The 21,193-nt window shown below is 37.7% G+C and overlaps 1 long non-coding RNA gene across 1 annotated transcript; it reads right to left on the minus strand.

The window, feature by feature from the left end:
- Window positions 1-15,841: 15,841 nt before the first annotated feature.
- Window positions 15,842-16,531, minus strand: LOC116168819. The gene is made up of 2 exons (XR_004144852.1): window positions 16,093-16,531; window positions 15,842-16,035 (listed from the first exon to the last, which is right to left on the minus strand). It is a non-coding gene; the product is annotated as an uncharacterized LOC116168819 (long non-coding RNA).
- Window positions 16,532-21,193: the final 4,662 nt, after the last annotated feature.

A 21,193-nucleotide genomic window follows, 5' to 3' on the forward strand; every position in this document is an offset into this window, starting at 1 on the left:
ACACGGTGCGCTTAAAAACGGCTCGCTTCTATTATTATCGCACAACCCTCGTTAGCCAAACGTGCCTGGCTGTCATCGATAACACTTTTCCCGATTATGATTTTTATGAAGCGGTACATATTAAACTTTACCTGGTCACGCCCCAATATGTGACAAATATACAGGGTGTTCCTAAATATGATGTAGGACCTAATTCTTTGGCTTAGTTTATAACTAAAAGTTCATATAAATATAGGCCCGCAAACGCTTCGTTACCGATCTACAGTGTTATAATTGAAACCTTTAATTTATATACATATACAAACACAAGATACAATTCCACTGTTAAAACCTAAAACCCAAATAAAATAAAGTATCAACTATTTACTTTCATTTAGCCAACTGCCGAAAATTAATTTTTTTTCTCGATAACGGTCGCAGATACAAAAAAATTATGAGATCAAAAAGTTTCTTAAGAAATTAGGAAATAATTTCTTATTTTACAATCTACCAGTGGCGCACCTAAAAAGTTCAGGGGTAGAAAATTAAACATTACCCCTGAAATTCGTGATTCAATATTTAGAAAACTTAAATGTAGCATGCCGTGTGGTCATATCAAACAAACAAACCTACATCAACTTGTTCAATGTTTCGTTTTTAACAATTACTTTTGCGCGTGAACCCAGCATACAACGCGCATCCTAACAGCACACGGCATGCTAGATTTCATAAGTTTTCTAAATATTCAATCACGAATTTTTCCATTTTTTTTAACATCAACCATATACAGGGTGAGTTATTAGAAAAATGAACTAATAAATATTATGATTTTAGCTTTGAACGAGGCAGATAAAAATTGCCTTTTTTTGCAAGGCCACCTCACTATTATGTAAATTACATATAACTTATTTAAGATTAGAATATAAAACCCAGGAAAACCAAGATATTTCGAAAACTATCAGATAGGTATAGGACATTATTATCAAAAGTTGAAGGTTTTTGGAGGAGCTAAAATATGACAAAAAAATATACAGGGTGTTCCATTTAAAGAAAAGTGAGATTTTTTTAATATAAAGTTTTGTAACTTTGGATCTAGAAAAAAACACCATGTAAGCTATTTTTTTAATGTTTTATAGTAGATGTATTTATTTGACTTTTACTTAACCCAGGATAAAAGATATAAAATCTGGAATCAAAATTTAAGTAATAATTTTGACAATATACTGACGCTTGCAAATGCCCAATTTTTCTTAAAAATCGAATTATCTTTAAAATTACTAGCTTTTCGGATATTAACCATATAATAAAAAAGACGTACAATTACACGTAGAATTCAAAAATGCATTCAAATACAGGGGGTTCTATTTAAAAAAAAGGTACCATTTTGGCGCCCTACTTTGTGGGCGCACCCTGTATAATTCCAAATATATTTAAAATGTGGAGAATATTCAACCATATCATAATACAAAAGCACTCTATCGAAAAATCTTATCTTCAAGGCATTAAGGTACTCCGCGCAATCGTTGACTCACCCTGTACATACTTTATATTATTGTGCAGCAAATGGGCATTGCATTTGAAAAACTAAAGCATCGATTTCCGGTTTAACTGAATGCGATACCAGAAATTATAATATGCCATCAAAAAGATCGTAATGTCACATTTAAATTATGCTTGATGACTTTCTGAACGAAAGCATTTAAACGGTAATAAAATTACACTAACTGGCTGTTTTTAGTACATCCGAAAACCGAAAATCCGGAAGCACGGCTCCAACAAATGGGCTCGACTCCGTCCAACGGCCAAAACACGGAGGCGCGGCGGCGAAAAGGTCAAAGGCTAACGGCCAAAAAAATGAACAAATTAGAATGCGAAATTTACACCAAAATTAGACATCTTCTAAACTACGTAAATGAACAGAATATGAACCGGCGCAATAAAAAAATAAATCAACACTACGACAATTCAGGGGCTACCTAAGCCCAGAATCCTAGGTCATGGCCATAACCTCGGGCCACTCTTCAAGATCACGCCCTTGAGAAATACCAAGGCCATGACCTTGGAGCAGTTAAAGGTCTCGCAACGTCGCATGAACTTGGAAGTCCAAGGGCGTGCCCTTGTGACGTCACAAAGAGTGGTGGAAGCGGTGGCTGTGTTCTACTAATACGACACCGGAAATCACCGCCATTTTGTTAGAAGATAATCTGAAGCAAAACCCAGTTATTTTCGTCCAAGTGTACCCAAACTAGCATCCGACTCACCATTTCCACCAATTTTCCGGTAATGAATCTGTTAACTCAAGTGGGTACCTACCCACATGTTTCATATAAATGTGCTATAATAATATACAGCACCGGACGGATAAACATCTGTAACTACAGCTACAACCCGTCGCAAAATTTTAAAAAGACGAGACAAAAAATTACAACTTCGAAGAAGATCGTAGCCGGTTAAGAGAAATGGCCCACGTTAGATTTCCATTATTGTCGGAACAGTTTGTGATTAGTAATTGGCGCGATTCCAGAAAATAATTTTCAAACCGACTTAAATTATTATTAGAAGCAGCCGATCGATTGTATCAAACTTCCTTTAAGGTAACTGCATTGTGTCTAAAATGGTTATACATTATACCTATCGCAGTAGCAGCATAACTACCGGGCAATAATTAGCTCACTTACCGCCGCTCTAATTTAATAGGTGTACATTGCACGTTTATGCTAAATCTGTTACTAGAAACAGTAAAAAGGATCCGTTCAATACAATACCCGAAATGCAAAAAAAACGAACCTTGCTTGTGCTTTTAACGGAATTAATAAAAAATGTATACGTAAAAGCTGCATTAACGAAAAGTAATTTTACCTTGTCTTGTTCAAGAAAAAAATGAAAGCACATAAAGCGCCGGTCGTTTAAAGATGGTAGTAATAAAATTTAAATAAATAAATAAGGATACAGTTCTTCTCTTTCAACTTCGTTCAGCGCATTAACTTCAAGCACTTTGTAAATTGTTGGCAGAAAAGTTTTGCAGAGTTTTCAGTTTGTTTCGCAGTACGGAGTGCAGACATCCACTTTCAACTCCGTTAATAAAACATGACTGTAAATAATTAAAAAAAATTCGCGTAGGAGCTCGCCGCCAGTTTATGGCTGGGAATAGTACTTAATGCGTTGACTACTTTTAAATCTCGATCTACGTGAACCTAAAAAAAACGTTAATTACACGTTTTTAAAATCTCCCCACATTGAAAGGCGGGTGGTCTGAGGGAATACTGCCCCTAACGCAAAAGCGCGCCCTGCAGTTAGTGAGTCAATGTAGAGCCTGGTGCGATAATTTGTAGTACAATCTAAACTAAATCACACCTGGCTATTCAAGTTTACGCACCAATCGTCCTGGACTACTCTTGTCATTTGGAAAAATTGTTTTGGGAGACTTCTTTACGATACGCATCGTGTTTCATATTCGACACTTCAACTCAGAAAAATACTGAAGGGTTGATGATCAAATTTAAAAGTTGTACACTACAGCTTCCAAATCTCATTTGAAGTTTGAGATACCTCTCGTTAGTTTTTCAACTATAAAAAAACGAAATGTTGTTGTTTAAGGTACTGGACTGTGGCAGTAAGTGTGGCGGAGTCATTTGAATTTAGGGCTTCCTGGAGGTTGTTGGTGACTTCAAATGACCGACGAGGAGCAGCGTAGGTGGGACACTTCAACATAATGTGGCCCACGGTGAAGTGAACTGGACATTGAGGACATAGTGGTGATGGTTCTTTGCTGAAGAGATGTGCATGGGTGAGAAGGGTGTGTCCCATTCGTAGACGTGAGAGACTAACCTCTTCTTGACGTCGGAAATTGTGGTAAATAGGTCTCTGGATGGTCGGTTTTATTCGTTCCCGGTACGTTGTCCTCCTAAGATCCATCTCCAATTGTTTCAAGAGTTCGATGTCTGGGTTTACGGTAGCATCCTTGGCAGCGGCGTCTGCGCGCTCATTCCCTGGTATTCCACTATGGGTTGGAACCCATAGCAAGGCAGTTTGAGTTGCTGTATGATTTCTTTTTTCAAGCAGTTCTTGAATTTCTTGTGCAATAACATTTTTGTTTTTAGAGGTGTTGGCTATGCACAGGAGAGAGCTGAGAGAATCAGAGATGATGAGAGTCTTCGAGGATTCATCACTTTGGGACATCTTGAGGGCTAGGAGTATAGCTGTTAACTCTCCCGTGAAAACTGAAGCGCCGCCTGGGAGTCGGTACCGAACTGTATTGTGCGGACCTACCACAGCTAGGCCCGTTCTGTCGTTTCCCGTCTGTGATGCATCAGTGTAGTAGGGTGTATAGTTTGAGAATAGTGTAGTAAGAAGTTCTTTAAAAGTATTTGTAATTAGTGGCACAATATGGGATTTTGAAACACTTGTAAGGTCAGTGTTGATTATCGGCGGTGTTCGTATCCAGAAGGGTGTTACGATCTTTGGTGCAGGATATATGTTTACACCAGTTGAAGGTATTTGTATCGAGTGGAGGAGCTTCCTTATTCTGATATGAAAAGGGGCTGGCGTGAATGGTTTATGTGAATATTGCGCAATGTATCGGTTGTTGCAGACGTTTGGGTAAGTAACATGCTGTGTAGTGCTCGCAATTTTAAAGTAGTACCTCAGAGATAGTAACTTCCTTCTAAATGTCAGGGATGGTTCGAATGCTTCGCAATACAAACTTTGTATAGGAGTGGTTCTCAGGGCTCCCAGAGAAATTCGGAGAGCTGAATGATGAATCACATCAAGTAGTTTAAGATTGGAGCGTTTAGCAGAGGAGTACACTATGGATCCGTAGTCGATAGTGGATCGAATTAGGCTGCGATAGAGTTGGAGTAGAGTTTCCGTGGTTGTCCCCCATTTATGACTTGCAATGGTTTTTAGTAGGTTCAGCGTTTTAACGCTTTTAGATTTCAGTTGTGATATATGACTTTTCCAAGTAAGTCTGTGGTCAAATATGAGACCTAGGAATTTCACTTCACTGGAGTAATTTAGCGACATATCGTTTAAGTATAGGTTAGGGTGTATGTTAGTTCTTTGTTTGGTGAAATTAATTACTTTAGTTTTATTTACACNTTTTTTTTTTTATTGACGATTTATTTGGAGGTACATCAACCTTTGTTTTTAGCACCTTAAAGATTACATTATTATTTTTTTACAGTTTATTGATGAGGTCGGTCACTTTAAGGTACTGGACTGTGGCAGTAAGTGTGGCGGAGTCATTAGAATTTAGGGCTTCCTGGAGGTTGTTGGCAACTCCAAATGACCGACGAGGAGCAGCGTAGGTGGGACACTCCAACATAATGTGGCCCACGGTGAGGTCAACTGCACATTGAGGACATAGTGGTGGTGGTTCTTTGCTGAAGAGATGTGCATGGGTGAGAAGGGTGTGTCCCATTCGTAGACGTGAGAGACTAACTTCTTCTTGACGTCGGAAATTGTGGTAAATAGGTCTCTGGATGGTCGGTTTTATTCGGGAGAGTTTGTGGTTTAACTGAGACCAGCACTCTTGCCACTGTCTAAGGAGTTCCCGGTACGTTGTCCTCCTAAGGTCCATCTCCAATTGTTTCAAGAGTTCGATGTCTGGGTTTACGGTAGCATCCTTGGCAGCGGCGTCTGCGCGCTCATTCCCTGGTATTCCACTATGGGATGGAACCCATAGCAAGGCAGTTTCAGTTGCTGTATGATTTCTTTTTTCAAGCAGCTCTTGAATTTCTTGTGCAATAATATTTTTGCTTTTAGAGGTGTTGGTTATGCACAGGAGAGAGCTGAGAGAATCAGAGATGATGAGAGTCTTCGAGGATTCATCACTTTGGGACATCTTGAGGGCTAGGAGTATAGCTGTTAACTCTCCCGTGAAAACGGAAGCGCCGTCTGGGAGTCGGTACCGAACTGTATTGTGCGGACCTACCACAGCTAGGCCCGTTCTCTCGTTTCCCGTCTGTGATGCATCAGTGTAGTAGGGTGTATAGTTTGAGAATAGTGTAGTAAGAAGTTCTTTAAAAGTATTTGTAATTAGTGGTACAATATGGGGTTTTGAGACACTTGTAAGGTCAGTGTTGATTATCGGCGGTGTTCGTATCCAGAAGGGTGTTACGATCTTTGGTGCAGGATATATGTTTACACCTGTTGAAGGTATTTGTATCGAGTGGAGGAGCTTCCTTATTCTGATATGAAAAGGGGCTGGCGTGAATGGTTTATGTGAATATTGCGCAATGTATCGGTTGTTGCAGACGTTTGGGTAAGTAACATGCTGTGTAGTGCTCGCAATTTTAAAGTAGTACCTCAGAGATAGTAACTTCCTTCTGAATGTCAGGGATGGTTCGAATGCTTCGCAATACAAACTTTGTATAGGAGTGGTTCTCAGGGCTCCCAGAGAAATTCGGAGAGCTGAATGATGAATCACATCAAGTAGTTTAAGATTGGAGCGTTTAGCAGAGGAGTACACTATGGATCCGTAGTCGATAGTGGATCGAATTAGGCTGCGATAGAGTTGGAGTAGAGTTTCCGTGGTTGTCCCCCATTTATGACTTGCAATGGTTTTTAGTAGGTTCAGCGTTTTAACGCTTTTAGATTTCAGTTGTGATATATGACTTTTCCAAGTAAGTCTGTGGTCAAATATGAGACCTAGGAATTTCACTTCACTGGAGTAATTTAGCGACATATCGTTTAAGTATAGGTTAGGGTGTATGTTAGTTCTTTGTTTGGTGAAATTAATTACTTTAGTTTTATTTACACTTATTTTAAATCCGGTCTTTTTATTATACGCAGTTAATTTATTTATAGTGTTTTGGATATGGGTTTTTACAATATGTGGGTCTTTGCCTCTAGAAGAGATGGCCAAGTCATCGGCGTACAGAAGTGCTTTAACTGGTTTCTGCACCGTTGTAATTATATCATTAATTGCCAGTAAGAAGATTGTCACACTGATGGGGGAACCTTGAGGAATTCCATTTTGTAGGGTTTTTTTGGTGGAAAGAGTGCCGTTGATTTTAACTTGAAATGTGCGGTTGTTGAGAAAATTTTTTATGAAGTTAAAGATATTTCCTGTAATAGACCATTCTTGTAATTTTTGTAGAGGTAGGTAGCGCCAAGTGAGGTCGAAGGCTTTTTCTATATCGAAGAATACTGTTATCATGTGCTCTTTATTCAGAAAGGTATTGTGGATTTCCGATTCCAGATTAATGAGGTGATCTACGGTTGTGTGGTTTTTTCTAAAGCCCGCTTGGACTGTGGATAGCAAATTGTGTGATTCCAAGTACCAAGATAGACGACGATTAATCATCTTTTCGAGAAGTTTACATAGTGTGTTGGATAGCGATATCGGCCGGTAACTTGAAGGCTGGGTAGGTTCTTTTCCAGGTTTTAATATTGGCACTATGATGACATTTTGCCAGGTTTTAGGGAAGCAGTTTTCTGTCCATATAGTGTTGTAAATTTTTAGAAGGTAGTTGATACTATTTTTGTGTAAGTTTTTTAGGAGAATATATGGTATATTGTCCGGTCCTGTGGCAGAATAATTTTTTGTCGTCTGTAGCGCTGAAAGGAATTCTTCTTCTGAAAGGGGTAAATTGATTGGATGGTTAACAGAAGGACTGTGTTGTAGTTCTTTAACTTTGCGTTTGTAAATCCGAAATTCTGGGTCTAGATTATCATCAGACGAGGCGGTGTGAAAGTGGTCTGCTAGTATGTCGACCACTTCTGTTATGTCGGTGTGGATTTCATTGGTTGCATCTGTTATAGCACTGACTGTGAATCGGGACCTTTTCCCTCGAAGTGTATTTATTTTATTCCATGCCTCACTACCAGAGGTAGTTGTACTAATGGATGCGACGAAGCTTTTCCATGATTCTCTTTTTGCGTCCTTAAGAAGTTTACGTGATTTGGCGCGAAGGTGTTTGAATAAAACAAGGTTTTCTATGGTTTTATGTTTTTTCCAGTAATTAAAGGCTGTTTTAGTTTCTCTGATGGCTGCCTTGCAAGTGGCATCAAGCCATGGTATGCGGTATTTGTTTTGAAAACAATTAGTTTGTCCTATCGAAGTATCAGCTGCGGTAAGTATGAGGTTGGTTATTTCGCTTACAGCTTCGTCAATGTTACTGCCATTTGGGTCGATAGAAACTTCCGACTCTGTGAGTGCCTTGAATTTTTCCCAGTTAGCTGTCTTAAGTTTCCATCGTGGTGGGGCAGGTTGTTGTGTTTTGGGGAGCGCTGTGAGATTGAGACATATTTTGATGGGAAAGTGGTCGCTATCGTACAGTGAGTCTAGCACATCCCATGACAAGTCAGGATAAACGTCTGGTGTTGAAAAAGTTAGGTCAATGTTGGAGAAGGATCCACTGCCAGCATTGAAATGGGTTGGTTCGTTAGTATTTAGGAGGTTTATTGGATTGGTAATTATAAAATTTTCAATTTTCCTGCCTCTGCTGTCGGTAAAATTTGATCCCCAGAGCATGTGGTAACTGTTGAAATCTCCTAGTAGTAGAAAAGGCTGGGGAAGTTGAGAGATTAGGTCATTAAGGTCTTCTTCTTCAAAGCTTTGATCTTTTGGTATGTACACGTTACATATTGTGATTTTCTTGGGGGTGAATACTGTGACCGCTAAGGCTTCTAGGTTTATTCTCTCGTATGAATTTTATCTTGCACAATTATCGCAACTCCTCCTCCAGCTATGTTTTGATGGGGTCTGTTTTTTTGAAAACATGAAAAATTGTTTATGTGAAGTTTGTATGCCACGGGAAACCTGGTTTCTTGCAGGCAAATTATTTCCGGTTTGGTTTCATATTATAAGAGTTTGTAGTGTTCTAGTCGTGTGAAGTAACCGTTGAGATTCCATTGTATTATCGTAGTAAACATCGGAGCAAATTAATAAAATTCGGACTCAGAGGAGTCGATGTGGGAAATTTCTTGGTCTTTGTCAAGGTAATAATAATAATAATAATCATAATTTTTAATTCATGTGCAGGCAGTACAAAAACAGCTTACAATCGTCATACAATGGAAAATGAACACAACATATTTATACATTTATAAAGATATAGCGGTGTGAGGTTCCATTGATTTCCAATTGTTCTTGTTTTAATTGTTTATTTATTTTAGTTAGAAGTCGAGTAAATTTGCCTTTGCATTTACTATTAGTTAATTTTGTACGCAATTCTGTTATCATTTGTTTGAGTGCCTGTGTGTTGTCTGAATAGAGCCTTGAGATGTTAAGCGGGTCAGGAGAACTTGTAGCTTCTAATGTGAATTTTTTAAATTCCATAATACTTAAAGGATGTTGGGTTGTTACATAGATTTGGATCTTATCCAGCTCTGTGTCTAACCCTTCTGGGCTAATTTGGCTCGCTTGGTCCGTTTCTCGTTTTTTAATCTTCTTTTTTTGTTTGTGGGATTCGCTGTTAGGTTGGGTAAAGATGTGGGTGGTTGTATCAAATACATGTGGATCCATAGAGTGGCTTGAGGAATCCGTAGTGATAGAGATCGTTCGTTTGTAAGATGGTGTGGTTGAGGGTGTGTTGTCGATTTCAATGTCTTCTCTTGGGTGCATTGTGGTGGTCGTTGTTATCTTTTTTTGATTAACCAGAGTATTTAAATTTGTGTAAGTTGATTTTTGTTCAACGTCCAAGATAGTGTGACGTCTGTTTATCGGTAATTGGGTGATTTGGTTGGTTCTTATATTGCGATTGGCGGAGGGTTCGGAGTAAGTGCTTGACATTTCTACAGTAGGGGTGTTTATGCGTTTGTTACAGTTACTTTCTGCATGCCCAGTCTGTTGACATCTGTCACATGATTGGTTTTCAGCGTTGAGGAAAATACGATGCTTCTCTCCGTCGTGTATTATAATCATGGATGGTGGTAGGTTTTTTGCGGTTTCAATGTCTACGTAGGTGTACCGCCTAAAGCTTATTATGTGGGAGTACTGCGGATTTTCTAGGCCGATTTTGAGAAATACAGTATCGGATGATACCTAATTTTAGTGTTAACTGATGTACGAGTTTCTTTTCCAGAACCGCATTTGGAATGATCGGTGATACGTTGGAGATTGTAAGTTTTGTGAGGTTGAAATTAGTCGTCGGATTGCTATGACATTATTATCTATAGTAATGCTTTTTGTTGTTGATATTAGATCGTCAACGCATCTCTAATTTTTAAGGTATATGCAGATCTGGTTATTTGGAATTCTGGATGCAGCTATTATGTTTGATGGGTTAATTATGGAGCCGATACTGTATATGTAGTCTTTAATTTTTATTGTATGTATTTATCGCATTGAGCACGATTGCTTGTTGTTTTGTTGGGTGCTTAAAGATCCGGATGATTTGGCTATATTAGAGTAGCTGGTGGGTTGATGTAATTGTGAAATCATTTTTATAGTCCCCAACACACAATATTATATAGTTAGGTTGGTGTAGATTTATATATTTAAATAACGATTTATTATAGAAGTAAATGGGTTACCACCGACCTTACTGATTAGCAGTAGAACACGTCTGTATTCGTACGTACACAAATCTGAACTCGCAATAGTTTGTTCAAACTTCAGCTCATACTTGCCGGCCTTGTTACTTCATATTACCTTAAGTTTACTAATTTTAACAATTGCGTCTTGGGTTTTTCTAAAAACACAAAGCGCAATCCTTGCGTTGGTTTCTGCTTGAGTGTTCCCTGTTAGGATGGCACAATCATCTATAAATGGACAGTCATCAGGGTAAAATGACTTGCATTTCTCTTTTACTTCAGTTATGCTAATCGAACCATCATCTGCCAAACAAAAGGTTCTTTGCAACACGCATTGACAAAATTTTTGGAATTGCTTGTCGAGGTAGAGGTTGTCGTCTATGTTGCCGAGATTTTGAATGGCTAGTTCCTTGGCGCATTTCCTGCCTGTTCGGAATATAGACGCCCGTTCTCTGGAATCCACATCTTCATTCTGAAAATAGTTATTGAACCAATTTGTTTTAATTAACTAACTGCTTCCTTACAGCCGCCGAAAGAGCGCAAAGGCAAAGCAGAAGAATGAGTTTGCACATTGATAGTTGCTATTAATGCGTTGGCATGTTAGTATATTCGTTTATATACCAAACCTTGACAAAATGTCAACTATTGTACTCGTATTTACGGCAATCCTTTCATTATTTTGTATAAATACAAACTATTACAAATTTCCTTTTAAACGTTTTTTATTAGAAAAAGTTTCGGTTTTTATATGAGGTAAGTGTTCGAATGGCCTTAAATGTTCTCACTCTATAGAATACCAGTGAGGCCATGGTGATTTATTACTAGTTGAACTTAATATGCTAGGGGCTTCCAAAAAAATTCTAATGGTTTTATCGATTACATCCTTATCCGCCGAAGCGATACTGTTCTATACCTTCTACACCAAATAGCAGGTATGAACTTTTTGAATATTGCTCACTCTTGTAATCCTCAATTGAGCTTTCAATACTTTTCTTGGAGGGGCAAGAAAATCGAACCAAACTTACACGAAGCTGATCGAAAGAGAATAGCCGACACCAGGAAAAAGACAAGATCAAGATTTAACAATGTGAAAAGAAATTAAGAAAATTACCAGAAACGTTTCAATAGTTCAGGTACAAACCAGGTAAACAAGACTACATGCAACACATAAGGCAAACCATACAAACGGAAAATAAATTCACAATGAATTTTTAATATGTTACAGATGGTTTGTCGCGGGGAAAGATTGAGTTGAGCTTTCGATGCGTGCGGTTTATTGAAGACTAAAGGCTGATTCTCACTATACGTAACGTTTCCATACCATATCCATTCCATAACCATTCCGTAAATTATTATAGGCTACGAAATTGACCTTTAAGTGGTATGTGCGTAAGACATTCAGTCGCGCGCTAATACACATTCGCCTTCCATATGTGAACGGAGAGGAGAATGTGTATTAGCGCGCGACTGAATGTCTTACGCACATATCACTTAAAGGTCAATTTCCTAAGGTATAATAATTTACGGAATGGTTATGGAAAGGATATGGTATGGAAACGTTATGTTAAGTGAGAATCAACCTTGGCTCGCGTTGTTTATTGCCAGCACTTTGTTTATTGCTGATGTGTGTTTTTAAACCATCATCAATTTCTAAACATTGCCGCATCGGCGTGTCGAGCGTTTGGCGACCGAACCCTCGAGATCATTCCCACGTCAGATTGTCTAGCGGCGACAATCCATGCCATCGACATTGATTTTCAACATTGATAAGATACAATCTTTCTTTAGTTATTTGTGTTTTATGCGAACAATCGTGTGTAAATTAACAGCGGTTATTATTCGGTATAGTTATGGACCATATATTTGCGAATTCGATAGACAGAATTACTGTTTTTAAAGATAGACACTCTAGGTGTCGTTAAAGTTACGAACAGTAAAAAAAGCACCAATAAACCAGAATAACATTTTAATAAATCGTAAACGTTTCAACAGTACATCGGTCATCAACAACGAATAACGAACGAATGCTTTACTGCGAGAACGAAAGCGGCAGAGCAAAGCGATGCAAGCTTTATAGGGGAGTCGATGGTGTCCATCTGTCCGTGAACATGATAACTGTCAAACGCTTGGACCGATTTGGTTCAAACTTTGCACAGTTGACCTATAAATATGCCACAAGTAATTTTTTGGACGCTGTTTATGGGTTTATTAAAATCTTATTGTGGTTTATTGGTGTTTTTCTTTTACTTCTAGAACCTAGATGAGCCTTGCGTTGCGTGATTCGTATACTCTTTGTAACATAACCCATTAACGTGTACGAAACATTTTCGCGATAGATCGGTAATCGGAGTTTTAAATAAAAAAATAACTTTAATTTTAAATAATAACCATAACCAAATACACATTCATTTTTTTTGTCAGTTCGTCTAGTGTTCGGCAAACCAACGTTGTTGTTTTCTTGAAGTGTTGATAGTACGCATAAGTAAAATAGAGCAATTTTACTACTGAGTCTAAGCCCTTACTAGAACTGACAGTGTAAAACAACAAAAGCACGCCCAAATATTCATTTCCTTCATCCGCGTCTAATCTAAATGGAGTGGGATAATAAAGCTCCGTGAAGTTGACGGCACCCAAACCGATTTCTTTACGTTTATAGGTGGGAATCGTTTATTTAGGTTGTTCAGCTATTTTTGACGTTTGTTTTAGGCTGGCGTCTTAGGAAAATCAAAATAGGTTATGGGTGCCGCCAGCTTCACGTCAGCGGCACCCATGGTGGGATTCTGAACTTTTATTGATTGCAATCGTTTGTTTATCGTTTGTTTAGGTTTGTTCAGCCATTTTTTACGTTTGTTTAGGTTGGCGTCTAACGAAAATCAAAATAAGTTATGGGTGCCGCCAGCTCACGTCAGCGGCACCCATGGTGGGATTTTGCGCTTTTATTGATTGCAATCGTCTGTTTATCATTTGTTTAGCCACAGCTGAGGGTTGTTTAGATCGGTGTCTTAGGACATTTGATGAGTGTCTCAGGTTTCGCCAGTAACTGTCATAACGACTCATAATGGCTTTTTAATTAGAACAGCAAAGTATTCCTCACAACCGTTAAAATAAAAGGCTAAGGATTAAGGAAGGAACTTATGTATTATTAGCTAAGATCCTATTAGGCTTCTCAATATGGCGGACGTTCATACGCGCAGTGGCGTACACACATTAAAATTTTTATTTTTTTGGCGGATAGTGTACTGAAAGTACTACAGACAGATTCATCACTTCTTATAAACCAAATCCATCTATCTAAAAGGAAATCTGAAAAGTAGATGTATTGCAAAATGTTGTTTTACACAGTTTTATACACTATTGCTACCTGAGATTGCTACGGTAATGGATGTGTATCACAACCAGCAAAATGAATGAAATTAAGTATAGTGGAAAAAGACCATTTTAAGAAATATAACATGGTTACCACCTATGAATGTAATTTTCGTTTCTTCTGTAGCTTTTGACTTTGTTATATTATACGATTTGCAGCTAGCTAACCATTGTAGGTATTTCATTTTACCGTAAATGTCAATTAACTGCAAAAGTCGGTCACATTGAGAAGCCTAATTGGATCCCAACAAGCGTACGTTTTATGTATGTACCCTCCTTCCTCAGTTTTTTATTTCAATGCAAAATGACATAACAGTACTGCAGAAATAGTTATTATTAAATGTAAAAAAGTAGATGTGGGACAATCTCTTCTATGCCAGAAATGTTTTTACGCACTTTATTCACTAGTCCATCGTGAAGGTCCCAAGAATCGCTCGCAAGTCTTTGATTGTAGCAAGTGTAGTGCCCCGGGCGAAAAGCTACCACTCCAAGCAGTTGATGAGTACACTCAGATATTTTGATTGCTTTTGGAATTTGATTCAAACGCAGAGGACTATTAGTTTGATTGATTTTTGAATGGCAGCTGTGTGCCAATAAAATATGTGGTTGTGGGTAGTTATTGAACCTGTACAATCGTGATGTGGTCTTTTGTTACGCGTAAGCGGCAACCAAAACCCATATCGATTTTCGTAAAACACCGACCTAAACAAACGTCAGAAATAACTGAACAAACCTAAACAAATGATAAACAAACGATTGCAGTCAATAATAGTATATTATTATACGAGCATATAAAGTGTGCGATTATGACACGAGGTGAAGTTTGCAACACGAGCCGAAGGCGAGTGTTGTAATTTTTCCGAGTGTCATAATCGCCTTTATATGCAAGTAAAATACGCTATTTTATCTACGACTATTTAATTAAATAGAAAATGCGGCATATGAATCAGTTTGAAAAGTAGCAACTTCATAGCGGTAGCGCAATGTACGCCTATGGTTTGGTTTGCGTTCGTTCATTCGTTGACGGTATTTAACCTCAAATCTAATTCAATGTATCGCAATCAGAGACATGGAGAGAGGAGATCGCTGATCGACGAGTGCGCATCCAAGAAAGGGTGCGACCTCATGGGCGCTGCCATTTTTACACCCGTTGTGTCATGTTGTGTTTATAGTGGTGTTATTTTAGCGTGTGTTCGTGTTTAGGAGCGCTTTTTTCGAGGTTTCAGTGTTTATTTTGTAACGTCAACGTCACTGGCATTTTCTTTTGTTCATTTGGATTGAGATATTAGTTTCTTCCTACGGAGCTGCTGCCGAATAGAGTGTAGTGTATGAAGATTGCGTTAGATGTCTCTGGGTTGCGTCAGTAAACCTTTATAGTCCTGTTCAAATTTCGCGCTTCAATGGGTGTCAAAATGGCAGCCCCCTTGTTTTGTCACTTCGCGCAGTTTCATGCGCTATCTCCTCTCTCCATGTCTCTGATCGCAATGTACCTAAGTGGCGAACTAAATGTGCAATTTATCTTAAGTTCCCAGAAGTCATTAATTCAACACGTAATTACCTACACTACACGTAAGATTATTGTTAATATAAATGGTTGTCATTCATTTTTCATTGTTTTAGATTGTGACATAACCTATGGAAATAAGGTGGATATTTATGTGATGTACCTATGTACAACTATTCTCTAAATCCGATCCCGATGTACCTATCAATTATGCCTGCACAAATTGTTACACAGCTGCCAAATGGAATACAATATTTTGTTTCGCATACATAATCTAAGTTTTCAAAGACTTCGTTACGCTTCTCCGACCTGCATCCAAGAAGTTTCTTCCTCTTTTAGAAACGAAGTTTAAGCAATTAAAGCATAGTTTTATTGCAAATTTAAGGGCAAGAGGTGTTTTTTATTAGTTAACGTACATATTGTAGCCATCTATTTAAGTAATTTGGTCAATGCCTAGTATGTAAGACCTGTTACGAATTATCAATTCTTAAAATAAATCATGCAAAACGGTGGTTAAGTGCTACGACAATTTGTATCCTTTATTGTCAACGAGTTTACAATATGTTATTGTTTTGTATCGTGGCACAATTTCGACAACAATACCACATATTATGTACGAAACATATTTCTCTTCGTAAAAGGCTGAAACTTACCTATAGGTTATACCTAGCATAATCTTCAAATGGGGCTTCCGATAATCCATTATGCTACAAATAATGCCTTGTGAATATGAAGGTATAGATACTTTAAATACAAACGAAAACCTTATTCATGCTCATGCAGAATATTTGTATCAGCGAAGGTATCTGTCGTTAAGTAACGTTGCCTGAACTTGCCAATGACTTCAGGTATTTTACAAGTTTATTTCATCCCATTTTATAAATATCGCACATATCTCGTCATAGGGGTGGATCAAGTTCCTGTATTAATTGTTTTTCAAATAAACCTACAAAGTTAAGCGTACGTAACCCGAAATCTCTCATTTCTAACCTAAGAAATGCTTAATTCAAAACAAAACTGACAGGTAGTACATACGAGATGGGCGGTTCTATTTTTAGTACATATGCAATTATGAACTTATACATATGCAATTATGAGAAATATATAGTGACATAAAGTAGTTGTATATAAGGATTTTAGAGGAACCGATAATAATGCATATCATAATTCGCTAAAATATAGTGACGTTATTTGAGCGTTATTTAATAGTCTTAGATAAAAGTGCAAAATCCCACCATGGGTGCCGCTGACGTGAAGCTGGCGGCACCCACAACCTATTTTGCTTTTCGTTAGACGCCAGCCTAAACAAACGTCAAAAATAGCTGAACAAACCTAAACAAACGACAAAGAAACGATTCGCACCTATAAACGTAAAGAAATCGGTTTGGGTGCCGTCAACTTCACGGAGCTGGATAATAAGATATATCTGATATTAAATTTTAAATCTCAGTCAATGGTGAAATCTTTATTTCCTTATTATTCTGCACATGAACACCTTTAAATCCAACAGGTAGGGAACAGAAACCTTTCCCTTTCACTGCAGTTTGCCGATAAGACAAGTGACTATAAACTCATAATTAAATTTAAGGAACTGAATTGAATGTTTCCAAGGTTGATTCAATTCACCAGTCGAATTTGTATTACGTGATGTTGTCGCCCATCTTCCCCAAATTTCATCTGTGCAGAAGGAAATTAAATAATAACCGTAATTCTTATTGGGTTTACATTTTCAAAGTCCCTACTCTTTCTGGCGGTGTCGTTTATTAGCGTCGAAAATTATTTTGCTACCAAAATTGAACTTTGAAAGTACTTTGAATATACTCGTAGTTTCATTTGGAACAGTCACAATGAAAGCGAGACTAAGTTTCGATCTTAATGGCTTTTAGGGATAGATGCCACAAAGCATGAATTATTTTCTCATTTCAGTATCAACTGCGATGACCTTGCTCCACTTTATCCCTTATATTTTGTCATTTTAGAGGAAACTGCGTTATTTATCATCCCGAAGCTATTTCCATTGCGCCTGCTTATTTTCTATCACATTACCGGCATTTAAGAGTTTTTGTGGATATGAGTTAGATAGCGGGAATGTCGTACGTGGTGTGGGTGAACATTATTCTACACAAAAAATGGAATAGATACCTAATAGTGGACGCGTGTTTCTTACACTCTGATGGAATTCGTTGCCGTAAAGTATATGGGTCCAAGGTTGCTGCGTAACGATTCCTTTGAAACGTTGCCAGACACAACTTTTGTTATGGTTCTATTTGCCAATATGCGTTAATATTCGTTCCCAACTGAGTTTCGTTTTTTTTACTAGAAAAAATGTAGCAGCAAACACTGACGTCGGAAGTTTTCCTACTAGTGGCGTCTAGAGTGGGTACTTACAGGTGTACTCCCATAAGGGATATGCAATAATACACGTGTAACTTTAAAACGAGCTTTAATGGTGCACTTTAGTCAACCAAGGTTGAGGTTCCATTAACGAAATACACCCAAATTAAGTTTTGTTAAAGTTAGTGTCTAACATGAGAACGAACAGGAAGTTTTAACGTTATAAATGTTCAGCTGTTCGTGAGAGATTGCTGTAATAAACTTTTAGAGGACATCTTGGTGGAAAAGATTCATAACGCCTTATTAGATGGCTGCAGAAATGCGCATGTTAAACACGAAATTGTTTTCGGCAGGTGTTCTCGAACAAGGCGGGCTCTAAATAAAGTTACCAAAATATTGAGGGTAACGAATTTACTTATTCCACACTTTTTCGATATAGAATCTCATAAATTATTCCGAAAGAAGGCGCAGATACTGTGTATTGATAGCGAGTTAGTTGCGGATATTTCAGATAAATTTACAATCGAGAAACTTTTACCACTCGAACCCTGTCGCAAGCGAAATTAAAGGGTAAGCTATCGTGTATTAATAATTGGTAAGAATATTATCTTTCAGAAATGTGGTAAATCGTAATGTGTTGCAAAATATCAAATTTAAGGCGTTGCAGTAAATTATGGACATGTCTTGCATTTTGAATAATATGACAAATTTAGCAGTAGGTATAGAATTTGCCAAAAGCCAGCAGAAATTGACGCGAGTAAATGTTTTTAAAGAAACAATCCTAAGTGTGACCCTTGCAGCAAGTTGAAAATGTTACCTGATACAGTCTTTCTAAAAAAACAAAGTCGCTTAATTTATAAATGTGGTTGACTATTAATATCGTTTGGTTAAGCGCCTTAAACAATTCCAGAATCTATAGTTCCCCCACACTTAAGGAATAGTCATTGAATAACCAACAGCTATTGAATGGCACGCCGCAACAGTTTCGGTATCATTACGCATCTGAGACAGTGATATTAGTACTTTTCAATGTTCAATGAGTTTATACAAAAATATGATATGAGTTTTCAAAGTGTCACAGTTTGCCTCTTTGGAACATTACAAGTTATAGAGGGACCATAACCACTAGATAGGAAAATATCGAGGACCCTCGCATTCTCAATGTAACTAAGTTTCATATTTTGTCAGGCTTTGATACATAAAACGTTATTTGAAAAGTGGTTGTTAAAATCATGGGTCGCAGTCAATGTCGCATGTGATATAGAAAAATACCTTATTTATCAAAATCAGAGCCGACCTGCGTAGAACAGAAGAGCTTACGTTAGTAGCTCTAACTTTGGCTACAAGGGTCCTGGGTTCGAATCCCAGGTAAGGCATGGCTGTTTGTGATTGTATAGTGGGTTGAGTGGGAAGAGTAGCAAATTGCTAACACTCTGCCCACTATAAAATAAATGCAATAAAAAAAAATAAAAAAAAATAAAAAAAAATAATGTACACCATATATACCATATAGAGCTTACGTAACGTTGATCCGTTGTTAACTTCCTAGCATGAGCTAGGGTAGCTATTGCGATCACCGTTTTTTGGACATGTCAAAATTTTATCAAATGTCGACGTTTTACATCATTTTAAGACTTTCAAAGAATAAAATGTATGTACGTATGTATCTTGGGAATTTTCGGAGGTAACGGCTCGGCGGATTCGGATATCTATATAAATTATATAAGTCATACAAGTGCGGAAAATAACGGGCCGGATTTTTGAAAAAAAAAGTTTGGAGTGCCACAACGGCATCGAATATTTTTTTTCAAAAAGCAACTTATAATTTTTTATTAGGCTATTCAAAAGAGCTTATTTTTCTGTGTACAACCTACAAAAATTGTGCCAGGTTTCATTACAAAAAAACTGAGAAAAAGAACATGAGCAACAATTTAAAAAAAAAGACAGGTGTTCACCCATCCAAGTACTGACCGCGCCCATTGTTGCCTAAGGCGCCATTTCACGGGTTGATCCGAGTTGAACGATTTGGGTCGATTTATTGGATCGAAATCAGATTGAATATGTAAACCACTTTTCGGCTTGGCCGTTGGGCCGAGTGAGCCGATTTGACCGAGGTAGAAACACCGTCTACTTTTGGTTGACGATTGATGTCAAACAACTGGAATTGGTAAATACTACTACAATTGTTCAACAAGCATCGCTCTTTTTTCTTTCAATACAGGCCGAACTATGGTCGAACGACTCAAATTGTTTAAGTCAGATTAACCCGTGAAAACGGGCCTTTAATTCAGTGATCGGATGAGAACCAGCAGCGTTTTCAATGTGGCATTGTCGTTGTCAAGACTGTTCTTACGGAAACAATTGCAGAATCTCTTCTTCAAAAAAGAGCACATGAATAGGATGCAATAGCGACGCGAATTTCGTGACTTGTGGCTTGGGCACTTTTTAAAAGATCGTTAAACAGTTTTCGCGTGCTTGACGAAAAGTGCGTCAAGATCGCACAGGAAAATCTAGGGGAAAATGCGTTGAGTCCTGTGTTAAGAAAAAGATGCACAAAACAATAGAAGGAATTCAAAACAAAGCAACTCTTGATTATGTAGGTACCAATAAAAAATTGATCACAATGAATAATCGTTTAAATAACATCCATATATCATTGAATTTTGCAAAAAAGCTCCACAAAAATGTTCCTGCGGGAATGTGAACAATTTAGTGTTTAGTAATAAAACGGCACATGCAGCAAATTAATAAGACTTTTGGCAGTGTATATTAGGCATAAAGGATGTAAAACTGTGAAACAAGTTTTGTTTTGATAAATACTTGCTTCGAGCTAAAAATCTGTTCTGTCAAGAATTTGTTTTTTTTTCATTTTCCCTCATGGTCGATTCTTTAATGCTGGTTATGTACATGTAGCTAATGTGTGAAATAAATGTATGTTTAATCTCAGTATGAGAGCGAGTAGATCACTTTTGCCAAATTGAAACCTGCAGAACCTTACACTCCAAATGTGTAAAAGCATTCGCTAAATACTAATTTATTCCTAATCATATACACATAAACAAACGGAAATAAATTAAAAGACATTCTGGGTTTCTAATCTGAGAATACTTGAGTACGAAATATGGTTCTGATTTCTGGTCGGTAAGAGATACAGGAACTAAGTCTTAACAATCACAATATTTTTAGGGACCAGGAATAGCACAAAACAGTTGGGAGATTGAGAAGGGATTTAATTTCAAAGTATGAGGGCGACAACATGTGACATCTAACGGAGGAATTTTACAACACCTAATACAGGATGTTAACAAAGAAAATTTCGGCCTTACGTTGTGTTTTTTCCTACAGTGACCAAATTACAAAGGTGTCATTGACGTACCTATACCAGCTTTTAGTTAAAGATGTAAAGGGCAACCGATTCAAAAGACTCCATGAAGATGTTAACTACCACCTGTGATAGCGCAGAATCCACCGCAGCGTCAGAAACTTGTTCGTAAAACTTTCCTCGTAACTAAAAATAGATAGTGGTTAAAC

This window comes from Photinus pyralis, unplaced genomic scaffold (assembly GCF_008802855.1).
Source record: "Photinus pyralis isolate 1611_PpyrPB1 unplaced genomic scaffold, Ppyr1.3 Ppyr1.4_LG4, whole genome shotgun sequence".
Taxonomy (NCBI): domain Eukaryota; kingdom Metazoa; phylum Arthropoda; class Insecta; order Coleoptera; family Lampyridae; genus Photinus; species Photinus pyralis.